Genomic DNA, 22,473 nt, shown 5'->3' with positions numbered 1-22,473 from the left:
TAACTGGTACCATCTACAGCCTGGGGGTTACGGACCCCTGCACACCACCACACACAACTCATTTTTGAATTTTTAGTAGAGATGGGGTTTTGCCATTTTGCCCAGGCTGGTCTTGAAGTCTTGAACTCAAGTGATCTTCCTGCCTTGGCTTCCCAAAGTGCTGGGATTATAGGCATGAGCCGCCATGCATGGTGGGTCTGTTTGAATTGACTGGTTTTCTCTTAATTTTAGGATGTATTTTCTCACTTTTTCACACATCTAGTAAGTATTTCTTGAGCTGTTGGACATTGTCAACCTTCACTGTAAAGATGTGGGTTATGTTATCCTACTCTAGTGTTGTTGTATTTTGGCAGGGAATTAAATCACTGATGGGTTAACTTGATCATGTGTGTCAAGGCTCCATTTTAGGTTTTGTTAGGGTGAGCTGTTTTTCAGTTTTGCCCTTATTCCTAGGGAATCCTCCTTAATCCCAAGGCATGGCCTTCTGGACCCTCCTGTGAATGTCTGGGATATTCATCAAGACCTGAGATTCCAAGACTGGAGACTCTGGCTGAGCCAGAATTCAGATGTATCTCCAGCAGTCTGTGACCACTGAAATTACTGTTTAGCTTTCAGCTCCCCATTGGCTGTTCTGTGCTGGGCCTTGCAGAGTCTCAGTCCACACATTCATAGTGTGCGATTTGGCCAAGGACCTGCAGCAACCTCTATAAGATTTCTGGGGCTCCTTCTCTGCAACTCTGTCCTTTCTGATACTCTGCCACACACATTTTAGCAGCCCTGAGCGGCAGTCTCTGTTTTCTCCACCAAACAAGACTGATTCTCTTGGCTTGGACTCTGCTTCCTGGTGCTGTCATTGAGGGTTTGGAAACTCCCCACCAGAAAAATGTAACAGTAACTTCATGTGATTCCCGTCTCTCGGATAGTACCTGGAACTGCCTATTGTCCAATGTTTGAAGACAATTTCTTCATGTACTTTGTCCAGCTTTGTAGTTGTGCATGCTGGGAGACTATCATCAATACAGGTACTCCATCATGGTCAGAATTTGAAGTACAATTAATATCATATTCATTCTATTTCAAAAGTAGAGAAGACAAAGACCAACAATTCTAAGAAAAATTGAAAACATATATGAAAGTTCAAAGAAAAAGAAACGCAAATGCTGTTGACACACAGGAAAAATTGTTTAACTTCACTGATAATAAGAAAGATACAGTTTTAGGCCAGGCACAGTGGCTCACACCTGTAATCCCAGCACTTTGGGCGGCTGAGGTGGGAGGATCACTTGAGGCCATGAAGTGGAGGTGGCAGTGAGGTGAGATGGCACCACTTGGGGTGACAGAGTGAGATCCTGTCTCAAAAAAAAAAAAAAAAAAAAGTAAAGATACAGATATAAACAACATCCTGCAACCTCTACATGTGGCCATGATTGATAACAGGGACCAGATTTGCCTCCCACCTTGAACAACTAGAAAAATGGAACAAAATATATAAAACAACAGTTTTTAGACACTGGAGATAGGTCAAGCAGAACTGTGATCCCTAAAAGAAGGTGAACCCTACAATGTCCTCAGTTTACTGCTGGTAGCAATTCACAGGCTCCAACACAGGGGAATCCAAATTCCAGTGACATGTACACCACTCTTGAGCTGTTTTCTATTACCTCCAGGTCCTTCCGTCCAGCCCTCCTGGGGTTCTGCCTTGGGAATTGGTGTTGGTGACCAAGGGAATAGAGAGGAACATGCATAGAGCTCTGCATTTAGACTGACATATTCACACTGCGTTCCAGTTTCAGCTGACAGACGGTGAGCACATCGCGAGCCCACTCTGATCCTGTCTCCTAGTTGTGTGATCACCTATTTCCCATCAAGTGCGAGGCTGGAGAGAAAAGTGCCCACACTGGCCTGTACACGTTAGGAGCTTAGTGAGCTTAAGCTCTCTTGCTTCCCCACTATCCTAAGGTATTAGGGGAAAGATATGTGGGGAATGGCACCTGGGAGGCTCCAACTGTATGCTTCACAATCCTACCAATGAAAAATCTGAATTAGGCTTCAGTTTCCCGTCTACAAAATGAGACAGGACAGGAGTGGGTAGGAAGAGGAGGAGCTGGGTTCTGTTGGTTTAAGCTGGGCCCATCTTATTCTGTAACGTGGACTTCAGGGTCCAGCCAACTCCCCAGTCGGGGCTTCCCCTGCTGGGAATGTCTTTTGGCCAAGTCCAAGGTTGTCCAGGGTCAGGGTGTGGAGAAGCAGTTCCCACACGTAACCTGCAGGTGGCACCAGAGCAGCGCGGGAGCCGAGGGTTCCGCTCCAGCCTTCCTGGAGCCCCGGACAGGGCGGGGTAGGGCGAGGCAGAGGTGGTGCACGCCGCTCAGTTGGGCAGCGGCACGGGACTGTGGGCCAGTCCACACCGTTTAAAATGGACACATGGGTCTTCTGGCTAATTTCTTCTCTTTGGTAGGGTGATCATAAGCTTTATCTCGAAATCCAGACACTTCGGAGAGTGAAAGGGGCACTATAATAATTGCACCGGGACAGCAGACATAACCTTAGCTGTACCTTGTTGCTGGGTAACTTTGGCCTAGTCTCGCCCTCCTCAGAGCCTGGATGGTCTGAGAACGTATGGTCACCCTACTGTCTGTCACTTTTCCTTCCTTGTTTCTATTCTTTAAAAAAAATTTTTTTTCCTTTTTAAACACAGCATTCTCTTTTCCCGAGCACCACTGTCTTTGAAAATGCCCTTGCATTCGGGATATTTTCTACCAGGCAACATCTGCTTTCACATCTTGAGTCTGAACAGTCTCTCTGAACCCACCCCAAAGGCTGGTTTTAGCTTCTGGTCAGAAGATTCTGTTCTTGGCTTGCCGTCCCCATGACTCAAGAATTAAAGGTGTCGACGTGGAACAGTGACCCTTATCTCAACTTTGGCACCTCTTTGCTAAATTTATCCCTGCAAATTTGTGTTTGTTTGTTCGTTTGTTTGTTTTCTGAGACGGAGTCTCATCGCCCACGCTGGAGTGCAGTGGGGCAATCGGGTCACTGCAACCTCCACCTTCCGGTTCAAGTGATTCTTATGCCTCAGCCTCCCAGGTAGCTGGCACTGTAGGCACCCACCGCCATGCCCGGCTGATTTTTGTATTTTTAGAAGAGATGGGGTTTCACCCCATTGGCCAGGCTGGTCAGAAACTCCTGACCTCTGGTGATTTGCCTGCCTCAGCCTCCCTAAGTGCTGGGATTACAGGCATGAGCCACTGTGACTGGCTGTATTCCTATAATTTTGTTCTGAGTGCTCATGTCCTTTGTCTCTTTGAATTTACGTATATTGGTTTATTGAATTGCAAGTAGACAAGTCCCATTAAGCACGATTCTTGTATTTCCAAGATCATCTCATTACTCCATTCAACCCCAAATCAGCATGCCATTTACCCCCTTGTTTCTGAACCCTCTTCACTTAATAGTCTCATAAACATCCATCCATTGCAAAAAGGACTCTAACTGTTCTCACTTCCATTTTTAGTTGATTCATTGCTATCCAAGTAATGATTTGTCTGGGGAAGTCAGTAGAGAATTGTGCCCTTAAATTTATTTTAATAGTTGGATTCTGTTAGTTAATATCTGTCTCTGTCATTCTCACATCGCAACAAATGACTATGGGTTTCTATCTCAACCTAAAATCGAGGTTAGAAATTTGGTTTTATCTGAATAAGATATTAATAGATAATGTGAGAAAAAATTAACTTACTGAAACTTTTCTCAGCGAAGAATGACACTCATGGTCACAAATGTGTATGTATGCAAGTGGAAAACTGGGCTGTAAATATATAAACTCTTAAAATACTATGTTTAGAGACAAGATTTTTCTTTTCTTCTTTTTTAGTGAAGTATATTTGCTATGGTTGGAATGATTGTGTCTCCTCCAAAATTCATGTTGGAACTTAAACCCCAGTGTGATAGCATTAAGAGGTGGAGTCTTTAGGAGATGACTAAGTCATGAGGGAGGAGCCCCCTCATGAGTGGGATTAGTGACCTTATGAAAGGGCTTGAGGGAGCTACCTAGCTCAGTTTTCTTCTTTTGTTTTTCTGTCCTTTCCACCATGTTAGAACACAGTGTTCAAAGTGCCATCTTGGTGGTACCCAAAACATGGCTAAATCTCACATGATTCCATGGATTCGTTTCGCCTGTTCTTGAACTTCATGTAAATGGTATCATTCAGTATGTGTGCGTTTGTGGCTGGCTTCTTTCATTCAACATAATCCTGTGAGATTTAGCCTTGTTTTGGGTACTGGTAGTTGTTTATTTTTCTGGTTGTGTAGTTTTCCGTATTTCATTTATTACCCTTCTACTTTTGGCTCTAACTCAGTGTCTTGTGGGGTCTATTTGTCCTTTTTAGCTAGACTGATATTGAACATCTTCTTATCAATGGAGCTTAGGAAATTTTTAGAAGACAAAAGCCTAATAAATCCAAGCCCCCCAATCTTAAGCCAAGCTTCCTTCTCATGCCTGCTTAGTTGCTCTTCTTCATTTAGTATTTTTTCCCTCACAAAACTGATGGAAATTAAGAAACCCAAAAGCTCTTCATCATGTTATCAGCTTAGGGACTCTTGTTATCTGAGTAACAGGGTAGATATTTATAATCTGAAATGTTAGAATAACTATAGCAAACATTTATATAGCAATAACTGCTGTTCAAAGTGCTTTATATATATTATTTTCCTCAAAACAACTCTGTAAAATAGACACTATTATTGTCATCCCTACATTTTAGATGGAGATATTGAGGCACAGCAAGACCATGTAACCTTGCCAAGGTGATACAGCCAGGACTTGAACCTGTGTTTTCTGGTTTTAAAGCCTGCACCCTTCACCACCACACCATATTGTGAGGCATGATACTTCCTGTGGTTAAAGTGTTTTATTAGCTTGGGAGTATTTTCTGAATAATTTGAATCTTATAAATTTGCTTCGAAGAATACAAGTAAATTGAACTGAAAGATCTAATATAGAATGTGTGGCATTCGTGAATAAATTATAGTACTCTCTGGTTTTAAATAATAATTATTTGCTTATCTTGTGACTTTCGTCAGCAGGGCTGCAATGTGCTTGCCTCATTTTCCTTCTCTTCAATAGGAGGAGATGGGCTCAGAGACAGGCACAATTTATCATAAAATCTGATCACACTTTCCCTCACCATCTGGAAGCTGGAGATAGGTTTGTGAAATCTTGGTTGAGAAAGAGTTGAATGCCACTTGTAGCATAATGAATTTAAGAAAAATGATTTTACTAGCCAGTTCTGTTGCACAGAGTCCTGCAAGTTTTGGCGATTAACATATACGATGGACAGTTTCTCACAAAGATTATCAGGGTTCTAGAGGAAATTATCTTGCAGTTTTATTCTGCTGCAAAAGTGCTACATATATATATATATATATATATATATTTTTTTTTTTTTTTTTTGAGACAGAGTCTCGCTCTGTCACCCAGGCTGGAGTGCAGTGGCCGGATCTCAGCTCACTGCAAGCTCCGCCTCCCGGGTCTACGCCATTCTCCTGCCTCAGCCTCCCAAATAGCTGGGACTACAGGCGCCCACCACCTCGCCCGGCTAGTTTTTTTGTACTTTTTAGTAGAGACGGGGTTTCGCCGTGTTCGCCAGGATGGTCTCGATCTCCTGACCTTGTGATCCACCCGTCTCGGCCTCCCAAAGTGCTGGGATTATAGGCTTGAGCCACCGCGCCCGGCCAAGTGCTATATTTCTTTATAGATGAACTACTTAATTCTTGATCACTTGTTTTTCATTAGACATTTCTCTGCCTCTTTATGCGGTGCTTTATGTCTTTTTATGTCCAACCCCAGGTTTCTTCTTCTAATTGCAAGAAGATCATTGAAATTTTCTCTCTCTCAAACTCCTAGGCTCAAGTGATCCTCCTTCATCTGCCTCCTGAGTAGCTGGCATTCCAGATGTGCACCACTGAACAGATACACACATATATAACAATACTTATAGACACACAAACATCCACATATAAACACAAACACACAGAGACATACACATATCCACACATACTCATTAAATATACATTTACACACACAAACACACATGTGCACACACACACGTGCACACACACACGCATATACACACCTTGTTTCCATCTTCTTCTCAGGACTCGGGGCTCTCAGAGAGTGGAAAGAGTCTTGTACCATGAGTCCAGGATCGACTGCGCAACCTTGCCCAAGCGTCTTCCCTCTTGAGATCTTGTTTATAATAATAAACATCCTTACCCACCAATTAGGGTTATTTTGAAGATAAAACAGAAAGGATAACAGAGTGATGGCATGTTATACAGTTTCAAATAAAAATTAACCTTGACCAAAAAGAGGACTGTCCTTTGTCCTAGACTCCTGGGAGGTAATCTTCAATGTGTAATGCCTGACAGGAGTATCTTTGCCTGGGGCTCTTGGGTCATAACGGATAGTCTAATAATGAGATTTAGGGTGGGGTCTAGCCAGGTCAGGAATACCTACTAGGAGATTTAAAGTCCAGACTTTAGGTCACCCCTGGAAGGACTGGAAACTGAAAACTGAGAAGATCCACGTGGACAATCAAGCATGCCTCTGTGATGAAGTTCCAGTAAACACCTTGAACACTGAGGCTTGAGAGAGCCTCTCTGCCTTGGAATACTCCATGTGTATTGGCACATAGCAAAGCCAGGAGGGTAATGCACTGCTAGACTGAGAAGACTACAATAAATACCTAACTCTTCAATGCTCAGGCATTGAATATCCACAAACATCAAGACCATCCAGGAAAACATGACCTCACCAAACAAACTAATTAAAGCACCAGGGACCAATCATAGAAAAACAGAGATATGTGACCTTCCAGACAGAGAATTCAAAATAGTGGTTACAGGGAAACTCAAAGAAATTAAAGATAATACAGAAAAAGAATTTGGAATTCTATCAGATAAATTTAACAATGAGATTGAAATAATTAAAAAGAATCAAGCAGAAATTCTGGAGATGAAAAATGCAATTGACATAATAAATAATGCATCAGAGTCTCTTAATAGTGGAATTGATCAAGCAGAAGAAAAAATTAGTGAGCTTGAAGACAAACTATTTGAAAATATACAATTAGAGGAGACAAAAAAATTTAAAAGAATGAAACACACTCACAAGATCTAGAAGTAGTCTCAACGGGCAAAGCCAAGAGTTCTTGGCCTTAAAGAGGAAGTAGAGAAATAGAGGTAGAAAGTTTATTCAAAGGGATAATAACAGAGAATAAATATTCAAGTACAAGAACATTATAGGACACCAAGCAGATTTAACCCAAAGAAAACTACCTGAAGGCATTTAATATTCAAACTTCCAAAGGTCAAGGATAAAGAAAGGATCCTAAAGCAGTAAGAGAAAAGGAACAAATAACATACAATGGAGCTCCAATACATCTGGCAGCAGACTTTCAGTGGAAACCTTACAGACCAAGAGAGAGTGCCATGATATATGTGATGGGCTGAAGGAAAAAAAACCTTATACCCTAGAATAATATATACAGTGAAAATATCCTTCAAACATGAAGGAGAAATAAAGACTTTCCCAGACAAACAAAAGCTGAGGGATTTCACCAACAGCAGACCAATCCTACAAGAAATGCTAAAGGGAAGTCTTCAATCAGAAACAAAAGGACATTAATGAGCAATAAGACATTATCTGAAGGTACAAAACTCACTAGTAATAGTAAGTACACGGAAAAACACGGAGTATTATAACACTGTAATTGTGGTGTGCAAACAACTCTTATCTTAAGTAGAAAGACTAAAAGATGAGGCCGGGCACAGTGGCTCACGCCAGTAATCCCAGCACTTTGGGAGGCCAAGGCGGGCAGATCACGAGGTCAGGTGATTGAGACCATCTTGGCTAATACAGTGAAACCCTATCTCTACTAAAAATACAAAAAAAAAAAAAAAAAAAAAAAAAAAAAAATTAGCTGGGCGTTGTGTCATGTGCCTGTAGTCTCACCTACCTGGGAGGCTGAGGCAGGAGAATCACTTGAACCCAGGAGGTGGAGGTTGCAGCGAACCGAGATGGCACTACTGCACTCCAGCCTAGCTGACAGAGTGAGGCTCTGTCTCAAAAAAACAACAACAAAAACTAAAAGATGAACCAAACAAAAATAATAACTACAACAACTTTTCAAGACACAGTACAATGAGAAACAACAAAAAGTTAAAAAGCAGAGGGACAAATTTAAAGTGTAGAGTTTTGGTTAGTTTTCTTTTTGCTTGTTTATTTCTTTGTTCCTTTATGCAAGCAGTGTAAAGTTATCAGTTTAAAACACTGGGCAATAAGATAGTATTGCAAGCCTTGTGGGAACCTCAAATAAAAAAAAACACACACACTCAATTAATACACACACAAAAAAGCAACAAATTAAATCATACCACCAGAGAAAATCACCTTCACAAGAAGAAAGACAGGAAGGAAGGAAAGAAGAAAGAGAAGACCACAACCACCAGAAAACAAATAGCAAAATGGCAAGAGTAAGTCCTTACAGATCAATAATAACCTTGAACGTTAATGGACTAAACTTCCAATCAAAACTGTTATGGAAAGAACTGTTAGGAAAAGCAGTTCTGCCGGTCCCCACACACACCATTTTTCATCAACTCTAGATGAGGTAAGGGCCCCCAGATGCCTTAGGCATAGCATTCTTTGGGGTGAAGTCCCTTCCTGCTCAGAGTCTAAAAACAAGTAGTGACACTGTTTCTGCCTAATAGACCTTCAGTCTCCAGAGTGGAGAATCTGCCTTTGTGTGGGGTCTTAGTAAGAAAAGCTAGGATCCAGATCGGATCCTCTCTCGCCCTGCTGCAGCCAGGGAGTGTGTATGTGACTTAGACTCAGCCAACCAAATGCTCTTTCCTTGTATGTGGACATTTGGGTGAGAAGGGCGGGGAAACACAGATGGCTGCAATACCACCAGAGGTCATGGGGTGGGCAGGCTGAACCGTTTCTGTTAAGAGACTGTTGTTGTGGTTCTTGGGGCCTTCCTCTTTGTTTCTCGGTTCTTAACTGTTCTCAAGCCTGATCCATCAGCTTCCTTCTATTCTGTCAGTTCCCTGACAGTCTTTCAATAGGTCTCTTTTACTTAAGTTAGCCAGATTAGTTCTCAAGCTTTTAACCAAGAATGCTTCCTGGTGGAACTGAGCCTCTCTCACCCCTGTGGTTTGGCCAACAGAGAAAGGAATCTCTTGGGGGAGCAACCTTGAACTTGGCTTTGTTTCCAGGCTTGCCTCACTGTGGCAGGCTGGCCTTAGCGTACTGCCTTGGCTACCAGGGCCCTTCTCAGTGGGATCATTATGCCATATATTGATCTTAAGTGTGACTTCCTCTCTGTCTCATGTAGGATAGGTCCTTAACACTGGCAAGAACTAACCTCCCAGAATCAGACACAGAGGAGACGGCTTCTCTAGGACCCTTCAGTGACAAGCTAGTGCCAGTTCTTGCGGTCAAGGGTCGACATGGGTTAGGAACAGAGAGGTAAATGAACTCTTGGGCTGCTGGAAAGTTCCAGCTGTGCATCCCCACCCTCCCCTGCATCTTTTCTCTTTTGTGTAAATTTCCATTCCTGGTAAGGATGGACATGTGGGGAAACTCATCTTTGTTAACACAATGTCATCCCCCAAATATCACTGGTGGGGTTGTGGCCTGGAGTTCTGCATCCAGGGGCTTAGTGCAGACTTCTCAGGCTGGCATGGAGGTGGTGCTGTTTGCATGTGGTCAGTCTGGACTGATAAAGATACTACCAGGGTACTGGATAAGATTCACTAGCTAAACCTCACTTTGCATCTCTGTATTTGGATTAAAGAGGTTAGTTAGTGAAAAACAGGTGAATTTCACTTCTTTGGAGTGGTATAGAGGATTTTCTAACACAAAACTCAGACGCTATAAAAAGACAAGGTTAACAAATTGATTGCATAAAAACTTCAAATTTCTATAACAGAAAACAAAAAGCAAACTGAGAAATAGTAGCAACTATTGTGTCAAAGAGATAATTTTCTTAATATACAAAGAGCTCTTACAAATAAATCCAATTAAAATGGGAAAAGGACTGGGCATGGTGACTCATGCCTCCCAGCAATTTGGGAGACCAAGATGGGCAGATCACTTGAGGTCAGGAGTTTGAAACCAGCCTGGCCAACATGGTGCAACCCTGTCTCTACTAAATTAGCTGGGCGTGGTGGTGCAGGCCTGTAATCCCATCTACTCAGGAGGTTGAGGCAGAGGAATCACTTGAACCCAGGAGGTGGAGGTTGCAGTGACCGGAGATTGTGCCACTGCAGTCTAACCTGGGAGACAGAGCAAGACACTGTCTCAAAAAAAAAAAAAAAAAAAAAAAAAAAAAGGCAGTTATTTCACTGCATGTGCCTCCAGTAATTGCTCTGTGCAAAATATACAACTATTCCATCACAGGCCATTAAGGGTGCCTCTCTCCATTCTGAGATTTTCCACTTGAGTTTCTAGGCAGTTTCTCACCTGTTTTCAAGCAGGGTTCGGGCAACCATTTCTTCAACAGCGCCAGCCCTAGGAACACCAAGATACAGGCCATCCTCCCAGTCCCTGGCACCCTCCGTTCCCCCATGCTGAGAATGACAGGTAAGCAACATGGTGGTCAGTACTAAAATGGAGAGTCAGTCGGGTGCAGTGGCTCACACCTGTAATCCCAGCATTTTGGGAGCCTGAAGAGGGAGGATTGCTTGGGCCCAGGAGTTCGAGGAGACCCTGGGCTCAAGCAAGGAATTCAAGGAGAGAGGTAAATCTATCTATTTATCTATCTATTTATCTATCCATCCATCTATCTATAGATATATATATATATAAAAATAGAGAGATCTTGTCTCTCTCTCGCGCGCGCTCTCTCCCTCTCTCTATGTGCGTGTGTGTGTGTATATATATATATATATATATAATTTTTTAAAATAAAATTTAAAAGACGTCCAACAGGTGTGCTGGAGCAGTGTCTCTGCCTAGGGAGGTGATGACAGGGCAGGCTCCACCAAGGAGGAGCTGAAAGAATGGGAGTTCCACGGCAGAGGAGGCGGGCAGAGCTTTTCTCCGAACACAGGTATACCACGTGCGAAAACAAAGCGGTGTACCAAGGCCGGGTGCATGTGTACAGCTGCAAACTGGGAAACAGGCGCCAGTCTTGGGCGATGAGGGATTTTTCCTGCATGGATTCCCTTCCTGCCCAGGGTCCTCTCTCGCTGGTCGGGGGCGCCTAACAATAATCCTTGCCACGGGTTCGTAGCTGAAAACGACCTTCAAATCCGTCCATCCACCTTTCAGTTTTTATAGACAAATACACAGAGGACTTAGAGAAGTGAAACGGTTTGTCTCAGGTCACAGCTCTGGCCAACACTGGGGTCCTGACGGCCAGTCTGCGGATTTTCCTGCCTCTGGCCTGCGGGCACTGCCCAGGCTATCAACTGCAACCCTGCTCAGGGGACCTTGGTCCGGTTCGTCTCCGGGCGGACTACGTCTCCCACAATGCGTTGGGCCCAGACTCCTTCCCGCCCTCCGGCTTTGGGTGCTGTCTCCGCCAATAGAAAGGCAGAATTCCCAGGGCCGTTCTCGGCAGCCAATGAGCGCGGCGGTGGGCGGACCTGTCCCGCCCAGGACTCTCCGTGCTCCACGGGCTTGAGCCAGAGTGCAAGGGGCCGGGTCGATTGTTTAGCATATCATCAAAAAGGCCGGGGGCACTTTTGCACGTAGAGCAGCCGCCACCGCAGGACCTGGTATCCCGAGAGGTGACCTGGAGATGCAGGTCTGGAGCCGCGCGGACCCCGGGCAGTAGACCGAGGCAAGGGAATAGCGGGCCTGGAGCCAGCTGCCGGCAGCCCTGCTTGGGCTGGGGCATCTGGGTCGCCCTTCGTGTCCCGTGGGCCCGGGCAGCCTCAATTTAGGCGCCCGGCTGCGCTCCGCGAACCATCCCGGACGCTTCTCCTTGGTGGAGCTCTCCTTGCCTCTCCTACCTGGAAGCGCAGACTTTGGACGGGAAGGGACATTCGACGACATCCCGCGCAGCCTACGCGTTTTACAGATGGGGAAACTGAGGTTCAGAAGGGACGTGTGATGCCCCAAGTCAAACGGCAACTTAGCTAACCGGGCACAGTTTTCCCAGGCTCCCAAGTAGGAAGGGTTCTCTTTTACCATATGCCACTCTTTCTTCTAGTCATTTGAGTAAAATACATGTTGAGAGCTTCAGTTTTCCCAATAGCTTTTTCTTTCTATCTTTCTTTCTTTTTAAGCTTTTTTTCCTACTTTCCCCCCACCTTTTTATTGAGGGGGATTGTCATCTGAGTCTTTATGATGTAGTAATTTTTAATTTTTTTTTTTTTTCCTTTTTGTAGAGACGGGGTCTCAAGCTGTTGCCCAGGCCAGTCTTCAACTCCTGATGTCAAAGGGGTGTGAACCACAGCAACTCCATCTTAAATAGGAGCTGGGTAAAATGAGGCTGAAACCTATTGGGCTGCATTCCCGGATGGTTAAGGCACTCTAAGTCACAGGATGAGATAGGAGGTCAGCACAAAATATGGGTCATAAAGACCTTGCTGGTAAAACAGGTTGCAGTAAAGAAGCCGGCCAAAATCCACCAAAACCAAAATGGTGACGAGAGTGACCTCTAGTCCTCCTCACTGCTACATTCCTACCAGTGCCATGACAGTTTACAAATGCCATGGCAACGTCAGGAAGTTACCTTATATGGTCTGAAAAGGGGAGGCATGAATAATCCACCCTTTGTTTAGCGTATCATCAAAAAATAACCATAAAAATGGACAACTGGCAGCCCTCAGGACTGCTCTGCCTATGGAGTAGCCATTCTTTTATTCCTTTGCCTTCCTAATAAACTTGGTTTCACTTTGCACTGTGGACTTGTCCTGAATTCTTTCTTGTGTGATATTCAAGAATTCGCTGTTGGGATCTGGATCCGGACCCCTTTCCTGTAACACTGGCCTCAAGCCATCTTCCTCTTCAGCCTCCCAAAGTGCTGGTATTACAGGCATGAACCACAGTACCTGGCCTAAAAATAATTTTGTATTGCTTTCGTATTATTTTTTTTAAGTCGTTTGCAATTCCACTGCTCTCGATATTTTCTAACTGCCATCTGGTTCTTTTTTCCTGTGTATGAGTTCATTTTTAAAGGGAATTGGGGACTTACTGTGTCTGTGGTTTTTCTGCCTTGCTGGTTTTGTGTTTATCCATTATTTAATTAATTAATTAATTTTTTTTTTTTTTTTGAGACAGAGTCTCAGGCTGTCTCCCAGGCTAGAGTGCCGTGTGCAATCTCTGTTCACTTCAATCTCTGCCTTCTGAGTTCAAGCAATTTTTCTGCCTCAGCCTTCTAAGTAGCTGCGATTAGAGGTGTGCACCACCACGTCCAGCTAATTTGTGTATTTTTAGTAGAGACAGGGTTTCACCATGTTGTTCAGGCTGGTCTCAAATTCCTGACCTTGTGATCCACCCGCCTGAGCCTTCCAAAGTACTGAGATTACAGGCGTGAGCCACCATGCCCAGTGACGTTTATCCATTATTTTCATATCAGAAGGATTATCTTAAATCGTTAGTGATTAGTAATCTTTGTGAGCATAATTTTTAAAATATTAAAAAATCATATAGTATAATGCACAGATGTTAAATTTCATGTTTGCTCTTATGCAACCATTGCCAAATCAAGATATCGAAAATTTCCAGCATCCCAGGTGACTCCTTTGAGCCCCTTCCCTGTCATTACCACCCAAAGGTAGCCTTTATTATACCACAGTTTCTGATATGTGCTACTATACGGATGTGCTGTAGTTTATTAGCCATTCCCCTGCTGGTGGATTCTTAAGGACTCAATTTTTTGGAATTAGAAATGATGTTGTGGTTTTGTGTCCTTGCAAATAAATTTCTTTTTGCAAAGATGGGTTTTTGTTGTTGTTATATATAAAGTTTTGGTGCCGCAAAAGAAATAGCACTCTAATATAAAATTTTCTTTTGAATTTTCAGCAAGGCAAGTTACTTCTATAGAAGGGTGCGCCCTTACAGATGGAGCAATGGTGAGCACACACTTGGACCAGGGAGGGGAAGGGGTTCTTATCCCTGACACACATGGCCCTTGCTGCTGTGTTGTTCCCCTATTGGCTAGGGTTAGACCGCACAGGCTAAACTAATTCCAATTGGCTAATTTAAAGAGAGTGACAGGGTGAGTGCTTTGGCCGGAAAAAAATGGTTATGCAGGGTGGAGAATGAGTCAGGGTGGAGCAGGTAGCAGGTAATCTGAATGAGTCAGGGTGGAATAGGCAAAAAAGATTGCTTTGCAAGGAAGTTAAGTTTAAAAGTAGAAGGCAAAGAATTGAACATACTGACATATTGATTCTTTGAAGATAAATTTGGAATTTATATCTAACATTTTTAAGATAAATTACTGAGGGGCCAAGACTGGATTGGAGATATATGAGCATGTCTTAATCTTCATGAAGTATGGTAATAATGCAGTCGAGATATTGCCTTTCTTCCAATGAAGCTCAAAGTGCTTTGATATCTGATCCACTGCTAATCCTTAAGATGCCCCCGTAAGAATAAAAAGATGAGTGTTATTATCTCTCTTTATTCAGTGGTCACTGAGATTGAGTGACTAAGTTGTATGTTAGGTCAAGGTCACACAGTGCAAGTCAGAGCTGACTTAGGAGAGTCCTCAGTATTTCAGTCATGGGTTTTTCTGGGGACTTTGCATTTCTGATACTCATTCTCTGGTGTTTTGGAAGGAACAATGCTGTATTTTTTGTGCTTGTGATACTTTTTTTTTTTTTCTTTTTGAGACTGAGTCTTGCTCTGTTGCCCAGGCTGGAGTGCAGTGGCGTGGTCTTGGCTCACTGGAACCTCCACCTCCCAGGTTCAAGTGATTCTCTTGCCTTAGCCTCCTGAGTAGCTGGGACTATAGGCGCATGCCACCACACCCGGCTAATTTTTGTATTTTTAGTAGAGACAGGGTTTGGCCATGTTGGCCAGGCTGGTATCGAACTCCTGACCTCATGATCTACCCATCTCAGCCCCCACAAAGTGCTGCGATTACAGGCGTGAGCCACTGCGCCTGGCCACTTGTAATACTTCTTAACTTCTCTTACCACAGAGAGAGATGTTTTCAGGAATAAGTCATTTTTCCTTTAAGAGCAACAGGAAGCATCTGTTGGTTTGCATATGTAAGGACCACCTGGTGGTCTGACCTGGGCTCTTGTGAGTTAGATTGCTTTAGGAAAGTCTACTTAGTGATTATGTTTCTCTTTTTTGTTTCTCAGCAGGACTACTTGTTGCGATTTGAGGAGGGAGGCGTCTTACCCCAGAGCCTGGCTGGAGAAGACTGAGGTTCAAGGCTTGAAGCCTAAGTGATTACCCCAGGACCTTGGATGATGGCCACAGAGATATCGAAAGTGACCACTCCGCTGAGCCCCTTGGTCCAGGTGCCTCAAGAGTGTAAGAGTTAAAGAAAGATTAAAAAAAAAAAAAAAAAAACATGAACTACGGCTAGACAGTTAAAGACAGGTTTACTTTAGATAAAACCTGAGAGGGGCTTCTGGCCAATTTCAGTCAGGAGCCCTTTCTCTTCCAGACTAAGAGTATATATTGGTTTTAGGGTGAGGGTGCTTATCACAAGCTTGGAATGTTTCTGTGTGGGGCAGAAGTTTTGGCAGGTTTGGAACGTCTCTGGGCAGAAGGGAGGTTATCTTGGGGCTGACATCTTTCCGGCAAGAGGTGGGTTGTCTCAGGACTAGCATGTCTCTGGTTGGGAAGGAGTTTTGAATGTTTCTGGTGAGAGATGTTAGTTTGTGGCTTATGGTCATGCTGACCTTAGCCATTAGGCTGATGCCCTTTGGATTTAGGTTTTTGATTGGATTTAGAATAGGCTTGCCCAAGATGGCGATGCTTCTGCTCTGTCAAAGAGGAAGAAAGACAAGAGGAGGAGGTCACCATAATGATCCTGGAGGATGACTCCTGGGTGCAGGTAGCTGTACTGCAGGAGGATAGCCCTCAGTCTGAGCCCTTTCCCCAGAGTGCCGGCAAGGGCAGCCCCCAGGCGGAGGCAACCAGGGGACTGCAGGATGTACTCGGCCACCTCTGAGAGCTCTGTCATCACTGGCTGAGGCCAGAGGTACACACCAAGGAGCAGATGTTGACTGTGCTGCCAAGGAAATTCAGGCTTGGCTGCAAGAGCATTGGCCTGAAAACAGTGAGGAGGCAGCAGCCCTGGTGGAAGACTTGACCCAGACCCTTCGGGACAGTGGTGAGATATACAACCTCATAGGGAGAGGATGGGAGCACCCTTCCAAGGTGGAGGAGTGTGTTGTTTCAGAGGAGAAGGTGGTGTCCAAGACAGAGTGGGGGACAGCGCCATCCCTTTGTTCTGTCTGTAGGCAGTCAGTGTACTCATCAGCCTTTTAGTGTCCTCACTGTGTGTAGTGTCAGCTCCAGAACTGTGGTGTAGGAGGGGCTTAGAGCTGCATTTGCATAGTAAGCACAGTTTTTACTTATATTTGGAGAGGTTGGAAAGCTGATGGAAGTTACACAGGGAGGAGCTGGAGACCCCTGCAAACCACACTCTGTCACCTTCACTTGGTTGTGCAAGAAACATCCAAATAGTTCCTGGAATTAGAGAAAACAATCTGATGTTTTCAAAGTGATTATTTTTATGAAACCAACATAAATGACAAGTAACCCAGCTAATGACTAGAGACTTTCTGTGGTATGAAGTCATCCTGGGCTCTTAAAATAGTAATTGGAAACTTGAGCTCTTTGCAATAGTTACTCTATTTGTCTCCAATGTTACTAATAAGTGTTGGGATCCCGACCTGCTGTTTAACTGCCCTGTCTCCCTCCTGGTTTTCCGTTTTAAACTGGACTCACTTGATCACCAAATATTTACTTTAGATGAACCTGTGCCAGTAGAGTTGTCTCAGGGTTCATAGGATATAGCTGTCTTTGTGCTGATGAGAACTACAGAAGTTCAGAGAAGGTAGCGTGGAGTGGAGAGGTCAGGTCAGAGAAGGCTTCCTGGAGGAGGTGACACCAAAGCAGGAGGTTGTAGAAGGGAGTAGAATTTGGAAAGGCATAGGGCAAGGAGCAAGCAGCTGAGAGGAGCTGTGCTGAGCAGAGGCTGGGAAGGGCAGAGCCAAGGTAGTTTATACCTTTGGGTGACAGGAGAGCTGGCTGATTGGAGTGGCAAGTGTGTTTTTAGGAAGTGGTAGGAAGTAGAGTTTAGGGGAAGGGTGGGTGAGGGTTTGGACTGAATGTCGTTGGCCTCAGCCGGTTCTTGAACTAGGGCCCAAGGGGCATGGGAGGAAGCGGAGTGTGGCAACAGGATGTAGGTTTGATTAGGGTAGTGAGAGGTAGGGACAGGAGAGCAGCCGGGAAGCTGGGAAGGTGTGCAGTGATGGTGGTCAGCCCCAGATGGGACACATGTGAGAAAGAACTGAAAGTCACAATGGCTAGCATTTCCCAAGCTCTTTCTGCAAGCCAGGAAATATGCTTGGCATTTAATACGGAAAACTCATGTAATCTTCACCACCCTGGAAGATAAGCAGGATTATCACCAGAGATCCCTTAAGATCGCTGTCTTTGTACCAGGCAAAACCAAGATTTGAATGCATGTGTCTGAAGACATAGCCCATGTTTTAAGCATTTTGTCACATGCATGATTTTTTTTTTTGAGACAGAGTCTTGCTCTGTTGCCAGACTGGACTGCAGTGGCATGATCTCAGCTCACTGCAACCTCTGCCTCCTGGGTTCAAGTGATTCCCCTATCTCAGCCTCCCAAGTGGCTGGGACTACAGACGTGTGCCACCACGCCCGGCTAATTTTTTGTATTTTTAGTAGAGATAGGGTTTCACCATGTTGGCCAGGATGGTCTCAGTCTCCTGACCTCATGATCCTCCTGCTTCGGCCTCTCAAAGTGCTAGGATTACAGGCGTGAGCCACTGCACCCGGCCTGTCACATGTATGATTTTAAGTGACAGTTCCTACTGGGTGTTGGAAGGAGGGGATGCAGATGGAATTAAGACAGTGGCTAACTCCAGAGCATCTGGCCTGGAGGATTCAGAAGAGAGAAGAGAAGAGAAGGAAACTGAAGGGGGTTTAGGGCAGAGACTGTGACAACTGCCAGGGACTGGGAGAATGAGTAGAGCTGCCCTCTGGCAAAAGGGACTGATGCCGAAGGCCCGCAGTGACCCAGCCCTGCCCTGGGCACCTTCATGCCTGTCTCACTAAGAAGCCTGTGAGTGGCTGGCATTGTCATTTCACAGATAGGAAATGCAAGTTCAGGAAGCTCATACGGCTGTTAAGTGATGGAGCCAGGAGTCAAACTCAGACCTGTCTCTTTCTGCATAGAGATCCCAGTTTTGCTTGAAGCAAAGTACTTGATTTTCTTTGGCCCCGAAAAAAAAAACTTTTAATTTTATTCTTCCTATTAAAATAAGCAAACTTTCATCCTATTTTACAGCTGTCTTTGCTTCCTTCCTAGTGGAGGTGACCAGTTTGTCATGAACTTTGGATCTGCAGTCAGATACTGTGGAGGAGAGAGTGGTGGAGGGCTGAGGAGAAGCCTCAGGTTATTATTTGGTTGGGGAGGCACAGAGCAGAGTTTCAGGTCTCAGCAGGCGTCAGAGGTGATTACAGCTCTTCCCACCTGGCTTGCGGCAGGGCCTCTGTGCCTTTCATCTTTCACTGGGCACCCAAGATGGGGCCCACTGGGGACCATCCCAGGTGCATGGGTTTGTCTGTCCCCGACTTCTGCCTCTGAGATTGTCTTTGTTGGTCTTTGTTTAACAAATGCCCCTGACCTTCCTCATGATTGCTCACAGGAGTCTGTGCACTTGTCTTCATTCCTTCTTAAACATGTACTCGACATAAGGCTGCTTGACCTCTATTCTAATTGTCCAGCTTGGGACCTTTGGACACATTCACCCAGCTCGGGATGTTTCCAGAACTGGTTAGACTGTAGTTGTTTAATGTTCATCTAGCAGGAACTTCTAGGCACTCACAATTCATGTATCTTCTAATTCTAATGAAGATCAGACCTATGTTAACAGTTTAAGTGGCAGAGCTTATCTCTATCTGTGAATGTTTCCTAAGGACATTTTACCTCCATACCCAGCCCTAATCCAGGCACTTGGTGTTTCTCACCTGAATTCTTGCAGCTGCTACCAAACAGCCTCAGCCTCTGCCCCTTCATTGTAGCTCTTTCACTCCTTCCTGAGTGATAGGGTGCTCCTGCTTAAAAACCTTCATGAGCTTCCCATTGTCTACTAAATTAAGCATGACCTCCATGTTCTGCTTGGAGTCTGCGGCCCTATGGGACCTGGCCCAGATCTCCCCTGCAGCCTGCTCCTGCCCCCGGCCCCCCATGCTCTATCCCCACTCCATTCTAGACCAGATCTTGCTGTTTCTTGAACACAGCCTATGTTTTCGAGTATTCACCTTTTGCTACTGAATTTTTTTTTTTTTTTTTTGAGACAGTGTCTTGCTGCATCCCCCAGGCTGGAGTGCAATGACTCTATCTTGGCTCACTACAACCTCCACCTCCCAGGTTCAAGCAATTCTTCTGCCTCAGCCTCCTGAATATGAGTAGCTGGGACAACAGGCACATGCCACCATGCCCGGCTAACTTTTGTATTTTTAGTAGAGAACATGTCCAGGCTGGTCTGGAACTCCTGACCTCAGGTGATCCACCCACCTTGGCCTTCCAAAGTGCTGGAATTACAGGTGTGAGCCACCATGTCCGGCCCTTGCTCCTGAACTTTTGGCTTGGAATAGCCTTGTCCCATCTCTGTGTGACAACATCCCAGCTGTTGTTTGAGTGCCAACCCTTGGAGATCCTCTTCATAAAGCGTTCCTTAAACCCAGTCCCTTTTCTTGGTCATCAGTTCCACACCCCTGGGAGCACCTCTCATCACCTCTGCTGGAAGTCTTCTCCCCCAGAATATTTGGATTCTTTCTCTTGGCTTTGTGTCATAGTTAATCTTGTTTCCTGTTTATGTGAATATTTGTCTTATTTCTTCTAGGAACCTGTCCTTTTTCCTCCCCTCTCCCTTTTTCCTTCTCTTGCTCATTCCACCACCTCTCTCTCTTTCTTGCACCCAACTTCGTCTTCCTCTCCCTCTGTCTCTAATATCATGAACCTCTGGACTCCACCCTAGAACTCCTGAATCAGAAACTTCGAGGGTGATGCCCAGCACCCCTCTAAGTGATCCCGATTCAAACTCCAGTTTGAGAATCTCTGTGCTTGACCTCTGGTTCTCAAACTCAGCCGCACATTAGAATTACCTGGGGGCCTGGAGTCCACTCCCAAGGATTCTGATTTTCTGATTTAATTGGTATGGGGTATTGCATGGGCAAGGGATTTTTGAAAGTGCTCCCGGTGGTTCTATTATGCAGCAAAGTGTAAAGACCACTGCCATAGAGCTTTGTTACCCAGGGGGTGGTCAGTGGGCCAGCAGCATCGGCTTACCTGGGACTTTGTTAGACGTATGGACTGGCAATCTCACCCAGCCCAGCTGAAGTGAATTTGCATTTGACAAGATTTCCAGGTGATTCCTATGCCCTTTGAAGTTTGAGAAGCACTGCCCAGGAGAGGAATAGAGGTTATCAACTTCAAGCCTACTCTTGTCCAACAGTTCAGCAAAAGAGTCACAGCTGACCTCTCCAGCCATCCTCAGCATCATCTGGCTTTCAGCTGTCAGAGGCAACAGGTGATTTGTTTTGAGCTTGCTGCCCTAGCAAAATGCTCCCTTAATGATCACAAATGAACACGTGCATTCATCTTGGTCAAATAAATAAATACGGTGTGTATACATGCAGACACACGCATACAGATACATATACACGTCCACACAGCTAGAGACATTTCTTTTTCTTTTTTTTTTTGAGACGGAGTCTCGCTCTGTCGCCAGACTGGAGTGCAGTGGTGCAATCTCGGCTCACTGCAACCTCCATCTCCCGGGCTCAAGTGATCCTTCTGCCTCAGCCTCCTGAGTGCCTGGGACTACAGGCGTGTGCCACCATGCCCAGCTAATTTTTTGTATTTTTAGTAGAGACAGAGTTTCACCATGCTGACCAGGATGGTCTCGATCTCCTGACCTCGTGATCCACCTGCCTCAGCCTCCCAAAGTGCTGGGATTACAGGCGTGAGCCACCGCACCCGGCCTGAGACATTTCTTAATACAAATCTATATTTGTTTAAAAATATCTATGAACATTAAGTAGCAAATCTCTTTTAGGGAAACTGATAATTTCAGCAAATTCAGTAAACCCTTCTGAAAATATGTTGTTAACTTATTTGTATAGTATAATCAAAAATATATATACTAGTGTCTAACTTACAAATAATATATTCTTGCAAAAATGCCCAGCTTGGAAGTATTAATATACATTGATCTCTCCTCCTACATCCCTGCCCCCAAAAAGCCCACTTCTCAGGAGCAACCACTTGCATCCATTTTCCATTGGGTGCTGTAACAAATTATCACAAACTTAGTGGCTTAAAAAAACAATACACACGACAAATTGATTATCTAGTCCTAGAGGTCAGAAATCTGAAATGGATCTCGCTGGATGAAAATCAAAATGCTGGCAGGGATGAGTTCCTTTCTGGAACTCTAAGGGAGAATCTATTTCCTTGCCTTTTCTAGCCTCTAAGGCTGCCTGCATTCCTTGGATTGTGGCTTCTTTCCATCTGCAAACCTGGCAATGGTGGTAGAATCTTTCTCCTACTATATCATTCTGAAATGACTCTTCTGCCACCCTCTTTCACTTCTAAAGACCCCTGTCATTACATTGGGCCCACCTGAATAATCTAGGCTAAGCTTCCCATCCCAAGATCTTAATTTAACCGTATCCACAAAGTTCCTTTTGTCATATAAGGTAACATATTTAAAGATTCTAGAGATTGGCCAGGCGCAGTGGCTCACGCCTGTAATCCCAGCACTTTGGGAGGCCAAGATGGGTGGATCACGAGGTCAGGAGATTGAGACCATCCTGGCTAACACGGTGAAACCCCATCTCTACTAAAAATATAAAAATTAGCTGGGCACGGTGGCGGGTGCCTGTAGTCCCAGCTACACGGGAGGCTGAGGTAGGAGAATGGCGTGAACCCGGGAGGCGGAGCTTGCAGTGAGTGCAGATCGTGCCACTGCACTGCCTGGGTGACAGAGCGAGACTCTGTCTCAAAAAAAAAAAAAATAATAAGATTCTAGAGATTAAGATGTGGACATATTTGAGGGGCCATTTTTCTGCTTACCAAACCATCATTATGTGTTTGGTGCATACCTAGGAAGACTTTTTGGTACATATTCAGTTATATTTGTATTTCAAAATCTTTTATCCAGCTACTTGGGAGCCTGAGGCAGGAGGATTTCTTGAGGCCAGGAGTTTGAGACTGTAGTGTGGTATGG

At 44.7% G+C, this 22,473-nt stretch overlaps 1 protein-coding gene and 1 pseudogene across 1 annotated transcript in view; one reads left to right on the top strand and one right to left on the bottom strand.

Annotated features, from left to right (window-relative positions):
• Nucleotides 1–22,473, bottom strand: part of LOC126960021 (COMM domain-containing protein 4) — a 130,959-nt gene that overhangs the window by 71,661 nt on the left and 36,825 nt on the right. The window lies entirely within an intron of this gene.
• LOC126959308 (dynamin-1-like) overlaps nucleotides 16,005–22,473 on the top strand; it is a 38,527-nt pseudogene continuing 32,058 nt past the window's right edge.

This window comes from Macaca thibetana, chromosome 7 (assembly GCF_024542745.1).
Source record: "Macaca thibetana thibetana isolate TM-01 chromosome 7, ASM2454274v1, whole genome shotgun sequence".
Lineage (NCBI taxonomy): Eukaryota > Metazoa > Chordata > Mammalia > Primates > Cercopithecidae > Macaca > Macaca thibetana.
This window is presented reverse-complemented; position numbering and strand designations above follow the sequence as displayed.